At 38.9% G+C, this 22,834-nt stretch overlaps 1 pseudogene; it reads left to right on the top strand.

Annotated features, from left to right (window-relative positions):
• The first annotated feature begins 13,663 nt into the window (after positions 1-13,663).
• Positions 13,664-15,129, top strand: LOC124085458 (nocturnin-like; annotated as a pseudogene).
• The last annotated feature ends 7,705 nt before the right edge of the window (positions 15,130-22,834 follow it).

Genomic DNA, 22,834 nt, shown 5'->3' with positions numbered 1-22,834 from the left:
ACTGTTGGTGGGTTTGCAAATTAGTACAACCACTTTTTCCTGGAAAGCAGTGGGGATATTCCTCGAAAGACTAGGAAGAGAACCACCATATGACCCAACTATCCCTCTCCTTAATATTTATCCTAATGTACTGAATTCAGCATACTATAGCAACACAAGCAGATCAACACGTAGAGCAGTGCAATTCACAAGAGCCAAGTTATGGAACTAGCACTGGTAGTCATCAACAGATAAATGGATGAGCAAAAATGAAATATTATATATTTAGAGAGAGAGAGAGAGAGAGAGAAAGAGAGAGAGAGAGAGAGAGAGAGAGAGAGAGAGAGAGAGACAATGAATGGATTTTTCAAAGCCAGAAAAAAGAACGAAATTATAGCATTTGCTAGTAAATAGATTAAACTGGAGAACATTATGCTAAGTGAAATCAGGCAGATGGAGACATCAAGTGTTGAAATGCTCTTACTTGGGGAAGCTAAAATCATAAGGAAAAGAAAGGAGAAATCCCATGAAAACAGAAGGGATATAAGTAGAATGGAAAAGGAAGAAAGAGGGGGAGGGAATATGGGTGGCATAAGGGAGGATCAGTGAAATAAAATTGACCGAATTATGGTACATAAATATAAAAACATACTTCAGTGAATTTCAACTTTATGTGTATCTTTTTATTTTTATATTTTTAACTTTATTTTATGTATTTATTTTTATGTGGTGATGAGGATAGAACCCAGGGCCTTGTGTGTGCTAGATAAGCATTCTACCACTGAGCCACAACCCTAGCCCAAACTTTATGTATATCTAAAAGCACAAATTTAAAATATGTAAATGAACAAAAGGCAGATGAGTAGAATAGAGTTAAAGGGACACTGGGAAGAAAAAATGAAGGTAAAGAGAAGTGCTGGGGACCAAATAGCAATAAATTATACTCTATGCATATGTGATTATGTCAAAGTGAACCAAAATATCACCTATAGCTATGATGCACTAAGAATACCATTAAAGCTAAAAACTTTAAGTACAGACTTTTAAAAGGATGTAGAGAGAGAACTTATGGCAAAGGTGAAAATGCTTGCCACCTACTCCTCAGACAGAGGATTAATATCCAGAATACATTAGGAATTTGAAAAGTTAACACTAAATTAACAAATAACACAGTGGATAAGCAAGGAAATGAATTAAACATACAAATAAAAAACATAAATGACCAATAATATACAAAAAAAATGTATGGCATCTTTAGCAATTGGGAAATGTAAATCAAAACTACACTGATGTTTTGGGGTTATATCTCAGCAGTAGAGCCATTGCCTAGAATGTACAAAGTGCTAGGTCCAATCCTCAGAACTGCATACAAATAAGTAAATAAATAAATAAAATGAAACGTATTTAAAAAAAAACTACACTCAGATTTCATCTTCAGGCAGAATGGCAGCATTACAAATAATAATAAGTGCTGGAGAGGACGCGGGGAAATGAGAACAATTTTACACCATTAGTGGGATTGTAAGTTGGTAGAGCCACTCTGGATATCAGTATGGATATTCCTCAAAAGACTAGGTATGGAGGGCTAGGGTGGGCTCAGAGGTAAAGAACTTGCCTAGCACATGCAAGGCATCCTGGGTTTGATCCTCCACACCACATAAAACAAGATTAAATAAAGATATTGTGCCTAAATACAACTAAGAAATATTTTTAAGAATGACTAGGGATGGATCCACTATATGACTCATCTAAACAACACCTTGGTATTTACTGTAGAGAATTAAAGTCATATGCACAATGTGATATGTGTGTAGCCAAGTACACAGCAGTACAATTCACAATAGTCAAACTATGGGAAGATCCCAGGTATTTGCCAATGGCTGAATGCATGAAATAAATATTGTATACATGACAAATGGGGTTTTTTTATCTATGTTATATCCCTATAGGTACTATTTTGGACTTCCTGGAGCTTTGCAAAAAGTATAGGGATTCTCAAGGAGGACTCCTTATACAAATTATTGGAAGACAGCAACTTCCCCATTATTTACATGACCAACTCACAGTAACACTACTGGCTCTTTGGTCCACTTCCCAAGAATGTCTGTCCCTTTGTCATTTGCTTCCACAAGAGCTTTTCCAGAGGCTAATTACTGATAGCAAGTTCTACAAATTGACAATTCAGAGGGATGCAATACAACAAAGCATCCCATTCTTATTGATAGCCACACTTATAGACAAAAGCAGATACAGTTCACTAAAGGGACCTAGAAAGTTGTCAGAGATATCTTGCAGTGTGGCAGAAGTAGGGGAATGCCCCAACCTCTGTCTATACAATGTGCAACTAATTCAGAAAAATCAATGGAATGCTTCTAATACCTCTGAATCTGTCACTGTCATTGTTTCCTTTAGAAAACAATATCACAACATGGGAGCCTCACCTTCAACAAAAAGGGCTGTACTTTTTGTGTTGTAAACAAATGGAACTAGGGGGCTAGGTTGTTCCTCAGTGATAGAGCACTTGTCCAGCATGTGTGAGGCATTGGGTTTGATCTGGAACACCAAATAAATACATAAATAAATAAAGTTATAACAAAAAACCTGAGACAAGTATGACCCTGATATCTTCAGGCAAAAGTGCTTCATTTTCTATTGAAATATTGCCTGGACACAATATAAGATGGGATATGGGGAACAATGGCCCCACAATGATTGCCTAAATTACATCATACAACTGGAATTTTTCTGCAAATTGTCCAATGGTCTGAGATTCCATATGTGCAAGTCTTCATGACATTTTATCAAAATCCAGACATATGCTGAAAGACACATGATGATTATAAGACAATAGAAAAGCCAGATCTTCTAATTGATCCCTGCTTTACAGTTCCCATTTTAGCTCCAGGGAAGGTTATATGACAGATAACAAAAGAACACCCTCATAGATCATGTGGTTCCCAGACCCCTCCTCTGTATGTTCCTAAGTACTGTACTGGGTATGATGTAGTGCCCATCATACCCAGAGTGGCCTCTTATCATCCAATTCCCAAATATTTGGTTGACACTCTTGCCCATAAAGGAGGTCACCAAAATGAATGAAAAAACTCAGTATTTGCACACATTTCTTTGTGACTGTAAACTCCCCCTCCAAGAGAAGACTTGGAAATTGCTCCAAAGTTTCCTCCTGCTTTATCAGTAATTTTCAAACACTCACTCTTGCCTTCAATCTTGGGTGGAGGGATGTTTATTTAATCTTTACTATCAGCTGCACTCCAGATATGCAAAAGATAGTTTTATTAAAAACACGTTCAGGGTTGGGGCTGGGGCTCAGTGGTAGAGTGCTTGCCTGGCATATTGAGATTTCATTAAATCCTCAGCACCACATAAAAATAAAATAAACATATTGCATCCATTATATTTTATATATATTAAAAATTATATATATATATATATATATATATATATATATATATATATATATATAATTTTTAAAAACATGTTCATTATGAAAAAGTCAGACATTACCCAGGGAACAGAAGAAAATCACACAGGTTCCATTCATTTCTTAATGAGGTCTTTAAAAGTACACCAACCTAGACCAACCTCCTTAAGGGAAAACCCCTTATGGGATACCATTTCATAGCTCAGTCTGTCCCTGATATCCAGATAAAACTCTGAACATTTCAATTGAAGTTCTCAAAATTTGTTAATAGATATGATTTTCTCTGTCTTAAATGACAGGGACTTGGAGGAAATCTGATAGAGAAAAAGGAGGGATAAGAGAAAGGCAGGACCTCCTGCAAAACCCTACCCACTTGACAGGATAGGATTCAATTCTCATGGTAATATAATACTGCAGGAAGCAACTGAGAGAAGGATAGCTCCAAATGCAAGGGAAATGGACATCTGTCACCCAAGTGCACAAGCCCAACACCCACCCCTGCCCCACACTTTGTATATAAGGATGATCCTGTCATGTGACACTGAAAGAAAAAAATGGATCAAGACACAATGTTTGACCATTTCAAGAAGACTGGAAAGGCCAAGAGTACAAAGATGCCCCTAACAAACATTTGCATTTTACATGAGGAAATCTGGGCAATTCTTGAGGTGGCAGGCAAGTTAATGAATCTCCTTTTGGACACAGGGTACACAATCCATCCTGGAATTCTCTGCTGCACTCTCGCCTTAATTTTCAGAAGTAGTAGTAAAATCATAATTCCAGTATTTGACCTATTGTTCCTTGGGTGATTGATCCCAAGTTTGAGACAATGGAATCCCATGACAAGTCCTAAATTCACAGCTGGCACAGATATTATTAAAGGGGACAAGTTATTCATATAAAAGACAATATCCCCTAAGGACAGAAGCATTGCATGGATTACAAGCCACTGTATGTACATCTTTATGATACAGGATTATAATTTGTTATCAGTTATCATGTGATAGTGCAATTCTTCTGAGACGTAAACCAAATAGGAATTATAGATAATTACAGGATTTAAACTTGGTCAACAAGGCAGTGATCCTCCTCTGCTCCATGATAAAAAACACAACTTGCTACCCAAGTTCCAATGTACCACTCAGTGGTGCACTGTCCTAGATCTCAAGGGGGCTTCATACTCTACATACCTGCAGCCCACTCCTAACATCCTTTTGCCTCAAATGGGGAGATCCTGAGATGTACACTAAACAACTTATCTGAACATACAGCACCCATTTGTTTGCCTGAGTACTGATAAAGAATTCAAAAGATATAGGTCTTCTGGCTAAAATTGACCTTCAGTATGTAGGTGACATTCTCACTTGTAGGCTAGACAAAGAGAGCTCTAATAAAAATACTCTGGCAACTAAATTTCCTAGTAGAAAAGGTTTTCTGGGCATCTAAATCCCAGATCAGGTCACACAACAAAATGTTACTTAGGGTATATTCTATTTGGGAGGGGTTACCTGCAAAAATAATAACCCAGGAATACTTACCACAGAGAAATATCTCCACCCCTTTATATGTTGAGACAGGGCCTAGATAAGTTGCTGAGGCTTGCCTTAAGCTTATGATCATCTTGCCTTAGCCTCTGGAATGACTGGCATTACATACTAGTAGCACCATGCCCAGCATGATAAATACTAACCGTAGGAAAAATATAGCTGACTAGGAACAGGATTCAAGCAATCTGTAATACCATAAGCAATCTGTAATAGCACATCACCTGGGACCAAACATCAAATCTGAGCCTTCATGAGAATGGCTAGTGATTGCTGAATCTGGACTTCTAACTTTTGCATCATGGCAAAATACTTGATGTATCAATTCAAGGACCAGATTTAGAGCCCTTGGAGTGAAATAAAATCCTACAAGATGCATTCAGGCAGAAACTCCTACATTGGGCATCCCTAATCTACACAAATCTTTGTTCTTTTATGTGGCTCAATAGGGAGGAATAGACTTAAGTGTACTAGTCTAAATATTGGGAAACAAAACAACAGCCTATAACTTAGTTTTCAGAGAAGTTAGACCCTTTCAGCACTAGATAACCCCTTGAATAAGTGGAGTAGAACCATAGCCATACTAATGGAAAAGGCATCTAAACTAACTCTAAGTAAAAGATTAGAAGTTCATACTCCACATCAGATAAAGGGACATCTCTGACTGGCATCAGCTAGACTAAATAAATATCAAATAATCCTTCTAGATAATCTCAAGGTATATTAAAGTTTCTGCCTCTCTCACAAGTAAAGAAACATTTTATACCACGGTTTATTCATGCATGGATGTGCAATCCCTTACCTATGTCAGTTGAGAAAAACTTACATGTCAACCTCCCAGAAACCTAGAACAAGAACTGTTTATAGATGAAAGAATTTTTTTTAAATGGACCAATATTTGTATGGTATGCTGTAATAACTAGAATTCACCTCTTGAATATATGGGCAGCACAAAACCCTGAACTTATCACCCTAACATCACCACTGTTTCAATGCAAGGACAAATGAGCCAACATCTACACTGTCAACATATGACTTAAGGGTGCTTCATGCACATGCAATCAACTAGAAAGACAGGGGAATGCTTACTGAAAAAAATTCTCCTACTAAACATAGATAGAAATTCTACAATTTTAGAATTGTAGCAAGCCACCTCAAAAACAAGTAGGTATAATCCTTTGCAAATGGCATCAAAGAGATCTAACAAGAAAAAATAATTCTGTTTAAGAGATGCCATGTTTCCTTCTACTGACACCCAGCCTTCTTTGCAGTACACTACTGAGGAATCTAAGTGGGCTCAGGAAGAAGGAAGAGACTAGTCTGGACCTTGGTTATGTGTAAACAAAAAAATTGGTTTTGGCTCAGGGATTACAATGAAAGGCCATAGAGGGAGTAAATGATTCTTTCTACATGGAAAGAGATGCTCCAATTGGAATGGTCAGTTGGATGTTATGGACTTTGAAATACCAAATACCATCTGCCAGCTCAACAAAAGTTATTCTCTGTACAACTAAAATAACTCCATAAATTTGCTACCACCACCCATTGTAGAACCAGGTCAACACCAGGAATTATATACAAAGGAAGACTGTCAACAAGATTTTACCTATATGCCCATGTTCACAAGATATAAAATATTCCTCATCCTCATAGATATATTTACATGGTGGAAAGAAAAAGCATAGGAGGCAGCAAATATATTCCTAAAGAAAATCATCCCCAGTTTTTTTTAGCAAGATCACTACAAAGTGACAATGGTCCAGCTTTTATGGCACAAGTTACCCAGTAAATAGCAAAAACACTGGGGATACAGTATTATCTACATTCTTCTTGGCACCTTCAATCTTTGAGCAAAATAAGAAAGGGCCAACTATTTCTTTATTAAGACTTGAGCTAAGATTTGCCTGCCAATGTCCAAAATCTGACCCAAGTTACTACCTGTTGCCCTTATCAGAGTTAGAAATACTATGAAAGCTTATCTGGACCTACATCCATATGAGATTTATGTAGCACACCCTTTCTATCAGTAAATATGGTTCTAGACTAAGAAATTGATCAACCTAATTCATCTGGGATGAGTTCATACTACTTACCAAATATGCAGGAATGTCCATTGGCCATGCCCAGTAAAATCCATTGAGCTCCAGAAGAAAAGAAAGCGAACAGACCAAGTTCTTAAGACCTGGAAGGAGGAGGATCTATCAAAACAGCTATAGCGTAGATGGAAAGAACTTAAACAGTCATTTTACCTACTCCCAAGGCCATAAAGGTACTGGGCATACCAAGATGGATCCATCTCTCTTGGGTTAAACACCTCCCTCTGAATCTTGAAATAATCCAGGCTTACACATAGCTTCCAAGAACTCATCTTACACCTGTGAACCTATACAGGACCTCTGATTATCATTCTGACAAAATAAATCCTCAAAACTGATAAGTAGTTTATAATTATAAAGTTAATTTTGCTTGTTCTCCTTGCTGCTTCACATTTGTTTATGACAACTTTTCCAAGCATGAACAGTGACTGCAACCTTTAATCTCTCCTCCTGTTGGCTGTGTCCTTTTGAAACCTGACAGGTGTAGTTTTACCACCTCTGTAGAAACCAATATGAAAACAAGCTCTTACACTTCCCCACCTTAAGTTAGCCAAGATTCCAAATGAATTTCTCTCAATATTCTCTATTCTCATGAAGCAATATCCATATCCCTTCACTCAATTTACCTCCCTAGGTCAGGTCTTTGTAATTTCTCAAAGAGAGATTTTTGGATCCTCTTGGTCTCTAGATATATTTACAGGCCATCCATTTTCCTTTGGGGGGTCTGCTGCCTCTTTCTATGGCAGTATACTCTCACTTAAATAAATCATCTTGCTCTATCTAGAAGGTTTATCCTCCTACTCTTTGTTATTGACAAGAACCTGGAAATACGGAGAATGCACCAACATCAACATCTATTATGACTAAAAGAAAAAAAAGGGAACTAGAAATAGAAGCGAGAAATACAGCTGAATATGTTGATGCATACCTGTAAACACAGCCTTTGAGCTGAGGCAGGAAAATTAGAAGTTCAAGGTCACCCTACACACCTTAACCAGCTCTGCCTCAAAAACTTTTTTTAAAAGGCTAGGATATAGTTTCATGGTTGGTGGAGTGTATGCTTAGTACGTGTGAGGCCCTAAGTGCAATCCTTACTACTGAGATAAAAAAAAAAAAAAAAAAAAAAAAACAGAATAATACAACAACAAAATGAACAGCAACACACTGGAAAACCCAAAGCTACTAAATTAATTAATCATAAAATAAAATATTTTCCCCAAAATGAGATTTTAAGAATGCATGATTTTCCTAGTTCTTTCTTACATACCAGAAGTCCTTGCCAGATCTATTTGGCAAGAAATAGACAAAAAAGTCATAGTTATTGGAAGGAAAAATATGACTATATCCATCCAAAGAAGACATACTTTTATAGGTATATAATCTTAAAATTCCATGAAAATGAATAAATTCAGCAAAGGTGCTAATACACAACCCACACACACAAAATTAACAATAAAAATATGGCAAGAAAACAAAAAAAAACAATTTTATCTATCATCTCAAAGAGAATAAAAGCTAGTCATCAAAACAGTGTGAAAATGAAAGAGAAAAGTATAGATTAATAAAATAGAATAGAAAATCCAGAAAAAAGGAACACTTAGATATGTCCTCAAACGACACCTCTAAAACATTATAGGAAAGGACTTGAACAGATATTTTTACCCAAAGAATCACACCAGGATTTTCATTATACTCAATGATCAGTTAAGGAGGAATTTTTTTTTCATTTTTCATTATTGTATTACAATTATACATAACAGTGGGATTAATTTTAACATAACCTCACAAGCAGGGAAAGTAATTTGTTCCAATTCAGTCCTCAGTACTTGCCCTTCCATGCCCCTCTTCCCTGGCCCTGTTCCCTTTACTGTACCATTCTTAATACTTAATCAAGGATATAAATGACTTGTAAACTGCAAGCTATAAAACTATCAAGGAAATTTACAAAGGCACCAAAAATCAAAAGACAGCAAATGACCATGGGCTTAAATTTGTTAACTTATCAATACTTCCCAAAGCAATCCACAGATTCAATGCAATCCATAACAAAAGAATAATTTGTCATTGCAAAAATTTAAAATATCATTGTAAAATTAATATGAAATCTTAAAGCTACCAACTACCAAAACAGTGCTAAAAAGAACAAAGTTGGAAGTCTGACACGCCTTGATTTCAATATGTCCTACTAAAAATCTTGTCATCAAAACAGTGTGAAAATGAAAGAGAGAAATATAGATTAATAAAACAGAATAGAAAATCCAGAAAAAAGAAACACTTAGATATGTCCTCAAATGACATCTGACAACACCATTCAATGGGAAATGAATAAACATTTCAACAAATGCTGTTGAAAAACCTAGATAGCCACAAAAAAAATCAATGAATTTGGATACTTGTCTGATACCAGATGCAAAAATTAACATAGATGTATGACCAAATGTCAGTCCTACAACTATAAGGCTCTAAATACACAAAGGAACAATTTCATGACATTGGATTTGTAAGTTATTTCTTGGATAGGGCACCAAAATCAAAGATACCAAAAGAAAGAGAGAAACTAGACTACATAAAGATTTAAAACTTTATTCATATAGGGACACAATCCACTGAATGCAATAAAACATTTGAAAATCATGTATCTGATAAGGAGATAATATCCATGATGTAAAGAGTTCTTTTATCTCAACAATATGACAACAACAACCAAATATTAAAATGGGCAAAGGATTTACATAGAGATTTCTCCAGAAAAGAGACAAAAATGTCTGAGAAGCACATGGGAAGATGGTCAACATTAATAATCTGTTGAGAAATGAAAATAAAAGCCACAATAAGATATATCTTTACACTCATGGTGATGGCTACTTTCAAAGAAACAGAAAACACCAGTACTGCTAAGAATGTGTAGAAACTGGAACCCTAGTGTACTGTGTTAGAATACAAAGTGGTACAAACTTTACAGAAAAATGTATGGTGGTTCCTCAGATTATCAAATGAATTTCTGTCAACATTCTCTATTCTCATGAAGTAATATTCATATCCCCTCACTCAATTTACCACCCCAGGTGAGGTGTAATTCCAATTCTCACCATACACCTCTAAACATTACAGAAAAGGACTTGAACACATATTTTTACCCACAGAATCACACCAGGATTATTCATTATACTCAAAGGTCAATTGAGGAGGGATTTTTTTTTTTCATTTTCATTAGTGTACTGCAATTATACATAACAGTGGGGTTCATTTTAACATAACCTTACAAGAAGGGAAAATAATTTGTTCCAATTCAGTCCTCAATACTTGCCCTTCTCCTTCCATCTTCCCTGGCCCTGTTCACTTTACTGTACCACTCTTCCTTCTACATATTTATATCTTTCTAAAGTAGTGCTTAAAACACTTCTTTAGGAATAATTAAGGGTGAAATACCCTGTGTTCTATTCAAATATGTACTATAATAGTTTGGTCTAAATTCATTCCAATACTCCTGCTTTATCTTTCTCAAGGAGAAATGTTGTAAATATGGCATGCATATATAATAGGATATTATGTGTTCTGAATAAAGAAGGAAGTTCTGTCCAATACTAGAACATGAACAGACCTTTTGAACATTATTCTAAGTAAAGGAATACATTTTTATGACTACTTATATGAGGTACACAGAGTAGTCAAAATAATAGAAAAAAAAAGAAAATAGTGGTTTCTAAGCCCTTAGGAGGCAAGAAAATTGAGACTTAAAGAATAAGTCTCAAGAAATGAGTGAGTTTCAAATTTGCAAAATGAAAAAGTTCTGTGGCTGCATGATGGTGTCAGAAGTGTGGCAATACAAATATACTGAAAACCACTGTCCTGCATTCCTAAATGGTTAAGATGGTAAAACTTTTTTAAGATGGTAAAACTTTATTTGTATTTGATCACTTATAGATAAGTTAATCACATTTTGTTTATTTCCAAATAAATAAAAACTAAAAAGAACTTCCTTCTTTATTCAGAACACATAATATCCTATCATATGTGCATGTCACATTTAAAACATTTCTACTTGAGACAGGAAAAGCAGGAATAGTAGAATTAATTTGACCAAACCATCCTAGTACATATGTGAATTCTCCACTGGGAGATCATTTGAATAAGAAATGTTGAAGGACCATGTTGGCTGAAAGGAAGGATCACTAATTCCCATGCCAAAAAATAAAGAACAATAATGAGCATAGCTCTCAGGAAAACACTAAAAGACAATATCATTGGATTTTCAGCTTGTAATTCCTCTTCTAATGTGACTGAAGACACAAATATATGATAATTGTAGAGTTAGTAGTGTTTCCAGAGCATGCACATTGTAAGCTCAGGCATGTGAACCCATGGGCCACTAACACAGCCAGGTTGGGAGGGTCGTGTGGGGAACACACTTAGGGTCTTGGACTTTGTCTTGGAAATGAAAAAAAAATCCAAGGGAGGAAGCAACAGTTGGACAAACATAAACATCTGTCTCAGGAATTGTTCCTGAATCTGTGAATCTTCCAGCAGTTTCCTTTCTGAGTGAGTCTCTATGAACCATTCAGGAGAAAAATGGCCATATTGGAGAAACTCCACCCCCCTGAGGGGTCGTCACTGATCTACTTACATCCACCATCCCAGAATCCTACAGGCTCGCAACACTCAAGCTCAAAAGGCACAACCACCTACAAGCACAACTAATGTACTCAGACCCACTGGGTAAGAACCAGAAACTAGAATCTGACTTCTGCCATAGTCACTGGCCTCCACTGTGCACAGGCCGAGTGTGGGCAACACATCAGATCAACAGAAACAAGTGCATATGGGAAGGGCTTGCCCTCACTAATGTGCTCCTGGGACCACACTCAACACCCAACACACACACACACACACACACACACACCACCCAGCCACAAAGACTTGTGCACATTTCCCTTGCTCATGTATATACACACGTGACAATCCCTTCTGTTACAGATACCATAAAAAACGCTCACATTTGAAAACAGATGTACAACCATCAGGTCACTGCCATCCACCAAACACACAGACGCAAATGTTGACCCCATTCTTGCATTCCCTGAATACATACAAAATATCTTCCCTTCAAAAAATACATATTCAACCCCTACTCCAAAATGCACATGCCAATACATGCATCTGTGAACTATACTTTCCGAATTACATGCTTATACATTCATACATAAAATACACTCCCTGAAAGCAAGTGCACATTATACCATCAAACATTGAAAATACACACACACACACACAAACATATATGCATACAACCCTACTTTTTTCCAGAACGCACACAGAATCCTAAACTCTCTAGAAAATCACACAGATGTGATACTCTCAAAAGAAATACATACTTCATAAACATTAGTAATATTACTTCATCCTCAACATACAACAACTCTTAGAACTTCCTAAAGATATAGCAACCAGATACACCATGGTTATAAAAATGTAACATGCATGACACTGAAGGATATGGGCACAACCCAGAACATACACACATAAACATGACTCTATTCTTAGAAATATTTGATGTGCAAACAACTCCCAAATACACATAAAGACTCCCAATGCCCTCTAAATGTACATAATAAGGATATCAACTACAATTCATTTGTCATCATTTTCCAGACACATAATCCACTCGTAACCCCAGTACAAAATATACCTACCACTGCATTGTCTACCCTCATACTCTAACTAAGCCCAAAAGTGTACATACACATTCTCAAAAACTCTCCCTTCAAGCACTTCTCTTAATAAATACCCATAAACCCCACCACACCATGAACAATGCATATACACTGTCACTAACCAAACACCTAACATGTATTCCCATGTAGATGTACCACTTGCATTCCCTCAGAAAGCACACACCACCCACTTACAGCTCAAAAATGAATATATAGTCAATGCATTACCTGAATACATTCAGAGCCCTAGATTACATGTGATTGAGAACACAGGTGTCTGTCTGAATATACACATTCCATAGAACAGCCACAGACTGAGAAGCACATGCAGCCACTCTATCATTATTAACAGGTATATACAGGACTCCTCATACCTCCTGATGTACACAGTCACAAGCACACAACCCCATGAAACTCTGAAAATTCTCAATTATATAAACTTCCTATCTGTCAGATGCCTGATCATACACCCAGAATTCCTCATATCCAAATATAAAACACATACACCACAAAAACCAATTAAGGGTACACAATCTGTACCCTATCATATAAAACCTCATAATTCTGGTTACCTTCAAAGAAACAGTTAAAATAGATACACATATCCCCATATCACAGAAAAATATTGACCAGCCAATATAATGCAAACTGCAATCATACAAATGTTCTATCAATAACTGAATATATTCAGAACATACTCAAATACTTCTTAACATATGACATCAATCTCCATTCCCAAATGTATCTTATATGACCACATGTATGCCACAAACATGCACATACATTCAATGCCTCAGAATTTGAACATAAGTACAGGAAAAACTCGCAGTGCTAAATTCTTACCTTGAAACATGTTTATACATATAAACTCTAAGATCTGGAAATGCACAGATGCGAGCTCTCGCCAGCCTGCGGCAGACTGAGCCACCACCACCCCACCGCTGCTGTCGCATCTTCCAGCAGGCACCAGCAAAGTGAGAAGCGGCTCATAGCATCTGCCCTAAGAGGCCCTGCGGTCTGATCAACTCGCCTTCCTTGACCTCCTCCAGGCTCTGCTCCTCAGGCGCGCGATAAGCTGCCTTGGCGTTAGTGGCGGCGGCGCCCCCCATGCATCAGAGCGGCTCTGCTTCGCCCTGCTGCAGAAGGACACCCCCACCTGCACCGCCTGCCAGTGCTCAGGATGCACCACCACTCGCCCCCGCCCGCGATCTACCGGGCCTTGGTCCCCAGGCTCCTGGAAGCGGTCTCAGCGGATTCAGGCACCATGAGGTTGTGTTCCCGGACAGCGTGTTCCATGGGAAAGGGCACAAGAAGACTCTATAGTGCTCTCGCCAAAACTCTGAACAGCAGCGCTGCCTCTCAGCACCCAGAGTATTTGGTGTCACCTGACCCAGAACATCTGGAGCCCACTGATCCTAAAGAGCTTCTGGAGGAGTGGAGGGCTGTCCTGCATACTCAACCTCCCAGGTTCCAGAGGGAGTTTGTGGATCTGAGGACAGATTGCCCCAGTAGCCACCCACCCCTTAGGGTCATGCAATGGAACACCCTTTCCCAAGCTCTTGGAGAGGGCAAGGACAACTTTGTACAATGCCCTGTTGAAGCTCTCAAGTGGGAAGAGAGGAAGTGTCTCATTCTGGAGGAAATCCTCGCCTACCAGCAGGGCATACTGTGCCTGCAAGAGGTGTACCACTATTTTGACACCTTGCATCCGCTCCTCAGTAGACTGGACTATCAAGGCACCTTCTTCCCAAAGCCCTGGTGACCTTGTCTAGAAGTTGAACACAACAATGGACCAGATGGTTGTGCCTTATTGTTTTCTCCAGAAGCGATTCAAGCTGTTCAACAGTGCCAATATCAGGCTAATGGCCATAACGCTGAAAACCAACCAGGTGGCCATTTCTCAGACCCTGTTGTGCAAAGAATCAAGAATACAGTTCTGCATCGCGGTCACCCACTTGAAAGCTCGCACTGGCTGGGAGCAGTTTCGGTTGGCCCAGGGCTGTGACCTTCTCCAGAACCTGCAGAACATCACCCAAGAAGCCAAGATCCCCCTGATCATTTGCAGGGACTTCAATGCAGAGCCCACTAAAGAGGTCTACAAGCACTTCGCTTCATCTGGCCTCAACCTGGATAGAGCCTACAAGCTGCTGAGTAACAATGGGGCAGTTGGAGATCCACCTGAGGGGGGGCACACCCTGGATTACATCTGGTACTCCAGACAGGCCACTGAGCAGTGGCTTGGCACTTGACCTGCTTACGCAGGAGCAGATGGGGCTTCCCTCCTCAGCTACCCCACTGACCACCTCTCTCTAGTGTGTGACTTCGGCTTTAATGAAGAACCCAACAGACTTCTATAAAAGCTGATCTGGCCTTTTTAATCACAGGAAACTTAAACAGGGATATTCAGGAAACTGAAAAAGGATAGGAAATTGCCTGAGGACAGTCCGCAGTTGCAGTTTCTGCATCCTTTCCTGCCTTTCCAGTATGCCCTCGGGAAAGATCCTGTTAGTTCATGAACCTTTTCAATGCAAATTGTAGCAAAAAAAGCTGTTTGTTTGCACTCCAGTTTCCGGCTTTTTTTTTTTTTTTTTTTTTTTTGGCTTTTTGTATTCTCCCTCCCTGAGCATTCCCTTTTGCTCTGTCATTTAAGGGCACTCAGCTGGGCTCCCTTTGAAGCTCTTTCAGTTTGTGGATGCTTTAAAAACTTGCTGGCTTGCTTGCCTATTCCATCGCTAACAGTCAGTATGTAGAAAAATTTCACTAGACCGTATTTCAAGTTATTTATTTGTGAGTTTTTCAAATGTCAAAGGGATTTGCATGGCAATATTTATTATTTTTATATCTTCATGTGAAACTAAATTATAGAATCATGAACATTTTAGAACCGTGCAAGACACAAGTTATAAAGTTACTTAGAGTAATTTTCTTCAAGCTTTAAAATGTTTCCTTCTGGTGGCCTACAATGTGTACAGAGAAGCTGTTTAGCCTGGGGAGATGTTATTTAAGTCTGAGTATAGGGACTGAAGCTCTTTTCACCAATAATGTTCTCTCTGCCTCCATGTTTCCCATTGTTTTCCTTGAAGAAATTCTAGTTAGTTTTCCATTATTTAATCACTGCTATGTATTGTCCTTTTTCCATTGGGATAATAGTGGTATACATTTGAAAATTAGTATCATCATCATTTGTGTTGGAATGAGCTTTTCACCATGATTATTTGGGAATTATTATGTCACCATGGCTAAGAAAGCCAAGGGGACCTTCTTTTCAGAGATTTGAAGGCTGTTTTGTTTTGTTTTGTGTTTGTTTTGTTGTTGTTGTTGTTGTTTGTTTGTTTGGTTTTGGTACTGGAGATTGAGTGCAAATGTACTTTACCACTGAGCTACATCCCCAATGTTGGGTGCAGAGCAGGCTGAACTGTGTTGTCTGCAGGGCAGGCTGAACAGATGTTGGCTGCAAGATAGCCCACGCACTCAAACCCCCCTCTATCTGGTCCTTTATCACCTGTTTGCCTCAAGTCTGAACATTCAACCCTGCTTAAAGCTGAACAATTAACCCCCCCTTGGGCCAACATGGCAGCTTGCAGACCCAGAGGCCCCATTAGATTTGGGCTATAAAAACTCCCTCCTGCCAGGCCCCCTCTCTCTTGCTCTTTCACTCTTGCTCTCCCTCTCTTGCTCCCCCTCTCTCTTGCTCTTTCTCTCTTGCTCTCTCTCTCTTGCTCTTTATCTTTCTTACGCGCGCTCTCTGTCTCTCTCTTGCTCTTGCTCTCTCCCTGTTCATCTCTTCTCTTTTCTCTCTCTCTCTTTCATTCTTTCCTTTCTCTTTGTTGCACTGCTGCAATAAAGATCTTTTGGTTGCTCCGAGTGTTGTGGTCACTTTCCTTTCACCCAACTCTTTTTCTTATTTGTTTTGAAACAGGGTCTTGCTGAGTTGCCCAGGCTGGCCTCAAAACTTGTGATCCTCTTGTCTCAGTTCCTGAGTAACTGAGATTACAGGCATCACCTCCCTCAGCCAGAGATGGGAAACTTTATAGAAAGCCTGTAATTGGGCTGTCAGAGAAGTTTCCTAGGAAAGCCAGATGACTGTCATTTAAAATATCTACAAAGAAGAATGTAAGAAGTTAAAAGATAACCCACAATTCTCAACCATAAGAAATAAAAGTGATAAAGATAAGAGGTGAAGCCTCTTCCAAACAACATAACCCATCAGGAGTAAACTAGTACATATTTTATTGTATGAGTTGTAAATATTTAAGATTAATAAATAGCCTTTTAAAGCTTAAAAAAGAAATACACAGATCCATAACAAAGAAGACACACAGTCCTAGATCTTCTGAAAGGCATGGACACATGTTCACCACAGTCCAAAGTGCCAAAAATAAAAATCATGGAACCAGCACCAGTAGCTCAAACACATGCACTACTACAAAGGTACTCACACAACACAGACCAAAGAAATCACTCAGACACAATCCTTGCATACATGACAATCAAATATGCACGCAAAAGATGATTCATTGTATTTTGGTTCATGTTCTTTTCCTGACTCTTCACATGAAACACAAAGGATCACCAAGTCCTGGTACTAAGGCACAAGATCACACAAGCAGTACACCACATACATAGTCTAATATTTTACACCTATAGTCAGCAATTTGTTTTAGTCTATTAGTTTTGTTGGCTGTGCAGATAGAAGTGGAAGGGTACAAATGCAGATTTCAGGCAAACACATTGATGTTGAAAATTTAATAAGAGAATATAAGAGTGAAAAGCAGAGGCAATACTCCCTCCTATAAAACTGAGAAGTACTTGCCAGTCACTCAATAAATATTTAATACAGAGAAAATACACTTCAAATAGGAAGAGACCTCTTTCAGATACCCCTTCTGGAGACACTGAGGTAATTCAAGGGGAGGATCACCCCAAATAAACCCATGTGAGTATCCATCTCAGCCTATACAGATGTCTCCTAGCTGGGAAGACACATTGTTGTGCAATGTGGGCCTGAACTTGTCCACCTGGGCTCCCTGCAGTCACATCTGCCCCAATTTGTGAATGGTTTACAGTCCATGCACACTTGACCCTCTTGCATTTGGACCTGTAGTAAGGCAGTATGTCTGGTGGAGGGTGGATAGAAGAGGAAAACTGCTCACTTTATGGTGGCTGGGAAGCAAAGAGAGAAGGAACATGTGTCTGAGTACCTGTTCAGGGGCACATCCCCAATGACCTCATTTCCACCAACTGGGTCCCACCTCCTAAAATGTGCCACTACCTCCCAGTGGGTTATCAGGTGGGAAAGAAATGTTTAATATATGAACCTATTGGAGACATTAAAGATCCCCATCAGGTTCTATCCCTTGTCCCAATAAACTCAATCCATCTCACACCTTTCAGTGCATCTCCAAAACTCCAAAAGGTCTCAATAGTTCCTGTATTGCTCAAAATTCCTTGTCCAAAGTCTCCTCTGAGACTCAAGGAAACTCAGTGAAGTGGTACTGTGAGGTAAAAGATTTATATTCCACACATTTTCTTTTAATTAATGAGCATAGTTTTATTTTCTTCCCATACCCTAATCCTTATTTTAATTACTAGTTTTAGAGTTAATTAAAAGCACTAACCTTTGCACAGAGCAACAACCTAGGTTACAGGAAAAGTCCAAATTAAAAGGCATTAGCAAAGGTGTAGAGCATAGAGATTGACTGAGATGAAAACCAGAAGCCCATACCTTCAAAATGCAAGTTTCTAAACAATCATGTCTTCTTAGATTCACAGGTCCCAGATGACTGAGTGGCCACTGGACCCAGATAAGACCCTCACAACCCACATTCCAGAAAAGGAAATTTATCCAGATTAGTGAACCACCCTGGTGCCCACCTGCCCAAGATTGAGGAAAGAATCCCACATAACATGCTATATAAACATTCACTTGGCAGCACTAAGCAAGATGAAACAAGGAGCTAGCCATTTATTTTCTTACCTGTGGGCATGTTGCAAAATAAAGTCTTTTCTTTTCCCAACACACTGATGCTTCAAGTCATTGGCTCTTTCAAATGAAAGAAAAGCAGCAGAATCAAAATTTTCATATTTACATTAGCTGTAATCCTCTGTAAAATGATAAAGAACTTAAAATAATTGAAAGATACAATGATGAAAGAGAAACACAACCATCCCAAAAAGGAAGAATGAAAACTTGCAAGTTGGAATCTGAACAAAGCATACTAGGATAAATATTAAGTTCTGTGTTCCATGTGTGGAACTGGGGCACATGATTGTGCAATATATGTCCTCAGCCCTCCACTCTTTGTCTACTGCAGGGCCACTCTATGGAGCCAGGTGAGCTCACTGCCTGTAACTTCCCATGGCAGATGTTTGATGTTGCTGATGTTGCTAACTAACTTGGGTTTCCAACACAACACTGGCTTCACTCTCATAGTTTGACAAATCACCCCTTTGGGGCCTGCTGGATGGGACTCTGACTGTTACACATACTTCACTGCCACACCAAGCTTTCCTCTCAAATATCAGCAGAAGCCTCCATGACCTCACAACATTTGCATTCAGCATGCCTGATAACCAAAATCACATGGACAAAGCAATAGTTTGCTATCAATGGAATCAGTAGCCAGCTCATTCTAGACCATGGACTCTTCATGCCTGAATGGTATAAGTTAAACAGGAAATGGATCTTCCTAAGCTTCTCTGGGAAAGCAGGGTTCCCTGACATTCTCCTCTCAAACAAATCTTGTACCCAAGGTACATTTCTAGTGTATTAGTGCAAAGACTTAGGTTCCTTTTAATGGAGCTAATCTCTTTACTAACCACACCTCCCTTGGCTCCAACTTTACTAAGCCCCCTTTTCTGGAAAGTCTCCAAGTATTTCAAATCTTCCCACTCTGTATTTTGCTCCTGAATCAAATATAAATCTGGCTGAAAAGGTAGAAATAGCCAGGCCACATCCTAAATGATATGCTATCTTGGAATTTCCTTGATCAGATTAATTAGTCTGTGTTTTATTTACCATTTTCCCTATATTGACATAGGTCTGAAAATAACAGAGTGGAAAAGCTGTAATTGGTTCATATTCTGAGAGATCTCAGTGTCCACTGACACAAACTCCAAAGCTCGGGGCCCAAAGTGAGGCAGAACATTAGAGTGGAACAACAATGTGGTGCAGAAAAGCATCTCAGAAAACAGTAATCAGGAAGGACAGACAAAGAAAGAGGGGAGGGAAGTGGAGGGGGAGAGTTTCATCTTGCCTAGCACTGCTGAGTGAAAGGTTATACAGCATATTATGTTGGATTATTCCCTTAATCTTGGGCACATGGGCACAAGGGTAGTTCACTAGTCTAGACAAATGTCCTTTTCTGGAATGTGAGTTGTGAGGGTCTAATCTGAGTCCAGTGGTCACTGAATCTTCTGGGACATGTAAATCTAAGATAACATGATTGTTTAAAAGCTTGCATTTTGAAGGTATGGGCTTCTGATTTCCATCCAAGTCACTTTATACTCTACACCTTTGCTAATACCTTTTAATTTGGACTTTTTTTGTAACCTAGGAAGGGATGGTACCCAGTGCAAAGGATCATCAGGTACAAAATATGACTTACTTCTTCCAAGCACACATACATGCCTACACTTATAATCCAGTTAATTCATATCAATGGTTGAATGCACTTATTAGGTTAAAGCTGTCAAAACCCAATCATTTGACCTCTAAAGGTCTTTGCACTGTCTTATACATGAGAATTTGGGAGACATCTCATATCTAAAGCATAACTATCTGTCACCTTTAAATAAGCATTCCATAAATTCTATGGATATGTAGAATGCAGGCAAAATGTAGACCAATACAGGCCAGAAGTAATATGAGTGGACTCTAATCCAATTCCCAATAAGGTCCTTATTTCAATCTCAAAATTTCATGGACACAGCCTTTACTGTCTGCATTAATGCCTCCCCACATTCTGCTCTGACCTCACATCAGCATCCAGAAAGCTCTCTTTTACCATTCTTGCTTTTCTCTATCCTGCTTCTCCAAGCTCTTCCAAACAACTCCTGCAAAAGCCTTCTGAACCACATGATCAGGTACAGTCACATAATGTCCACACTCTTGGCACCAATTTTCTGGGATAGTCTGATATCTGTAACAGTACAAATATCTCTGAGGTCAATATTTGGAAATAAGGAAAGATTAATTTGGAATCATTGTTTAGAGGTTACAGTTCATCATTGTTTGGCCCTGTTGCCTTTGGGCCTGTGGCTAGGTAGTATATTTTGGGGGAGGAATAGTGCTCACCTCCAGGTGGTCAGGAAGCAAAAGAGAATGAGAAGGAGAGGGAGGGGGGAAGAAAGGCAAATGTCCTAATATCCTGTTTCCATTGATATGATTAACTTCCATCACATCCCACCTCCTAAAAGATTCTACTATCTCTCAATAGCACCACCCACTGGAGATCAAGCTCTGACCTCATGATCCTTTCCTATATGGCAAAGACACAACACCAAGATGGAACTCAGATCCCCTTAATTACTCCTTCTACCACTCACACAAAAGGCAAATCTTCTCAGTATCTTTTGCTGAGTCACAGCCCAGTGGAAACCCAGCCAAGGAGGCAGGCACAAAAAGTCTAAGGTGAGTTCCAGAAAGGAAGAAGGCGTATGTGTGTCTCCTGCTGTCCATCTGGATCACACAACTTGATGATACATCAGCTACTCAATGCAAAGGGAGGAAATGAAGAAGGCTGCAATACCCTATCAGACAAGCACAAAGCAGGAGGTACTTCCCACAAAAAGACAATCCTGATCCTTGAGGAAAGGATGAAGAAAATTTCAAAACTTGACCCAATATAACATGTCTGCCAAACAGAAATCAGAATCTCAGTGAGCATTGGGGACTTTTGGATGTTCTGACCAGCTCTGAAGCTTTAGGATTTCACAGGGAAGGAGTGCCTGACATGTAGTATCAAACACCACCCAGGGCACAGGTGGTACTAGGGTAGAGGTTCTGTATGCTTTTGGCAGCCTCATACCCTGGAGGCTGGTGTCTACATCCACTATCTTAGTCTCAGAGAAGCCAACTGCATATATGACTATCTAGCTAATTATCGGGGCATTGGCATGGGAGAGGTCTTCTTCCATCTCACCTCCTGTCCAGAAAATCCCACAGTTTTATGCCTGCTTCCCATAACAAACAAGAAATCTAATAAGAAGTTTCTGTTTTGTCCACCAAGTCCAGCCATCTTTCAACTGCTATGCCTGGACTACATAAACACTGAGAAGGAATTTACCTGCCTAAGAAACAAACATTGCTGAATCCATTCACGTGAGGAAGAGCAAGGAATCAACAAACATGAGTGTTCTTTGTCCCTGAAGAATGAACTGACACAGTTAGGAGTAATATATGATCAGAATGACAGGACAATGCGTACATACAAAGATTCCTGATGCCCCATTTACAATACATGTAGAATTGCCAATATTTGAACTCACAGTTGCTTGAATATATGTTTAATTAACATAGATGACTGGTCATACATCCTGAAAACACAAACACACACAAACACACACACACAAACACACACACACACACACACACACACTAGAGGTGTGCTAGTAAATGCTTAATAAGATAAGATGTTATCCAGGGGGATGAAAGAAAGTCTTGACACTTAGTTTACAAGTTATATCTATCCAACCCAAACTAATTTCAACCAAGTAGTACTAAATACAAACCTCAAAAGCAATGAGCCCCTTCAGTTACCACAACTAGTTCCAGCCAGCTCTGGCATACAAAGGAATTTTTTCAAGCAATTCATTTGTCCCTGGAATATGAACTTCAACTTCAACCCCAAATACACAAAGAAAATTATATAAATATCTCTAGCAATCAATACACCTTACAGCTTCTGAACATATGTACACCTGCTATCTGCACCCTAAACAGATAAAATGCCTGTTATTATGTGAAATTTTACAGGAAAACACCCTATTCATTCTAAATGTTCAAATGTGTCATTTCTACAATTATACGTATACATACAACATGAGCTGGAGACGTGCCTG

Source organism: Marmota monax, unplaced genomic scaffold (genome assembly GCF_021218885.2).
Source record: "Marmota monax isolate L192 unplaced genomic scaffold, Marmota_monax_Labrador192_F-V1.1 WCK01_AAM20220418_F8-fsc00740, whole genome shotgun sequence".
NCBI lineage: Eukaryota > Metazoa > Chordata > Mammalia > Rodentia > Sciuridae > Marmota > Marmota monax.
Note: the sequence above shows the minus strand (reverse complement) of the source record. Positions and strands in the feature narration are given on the sequence as shown.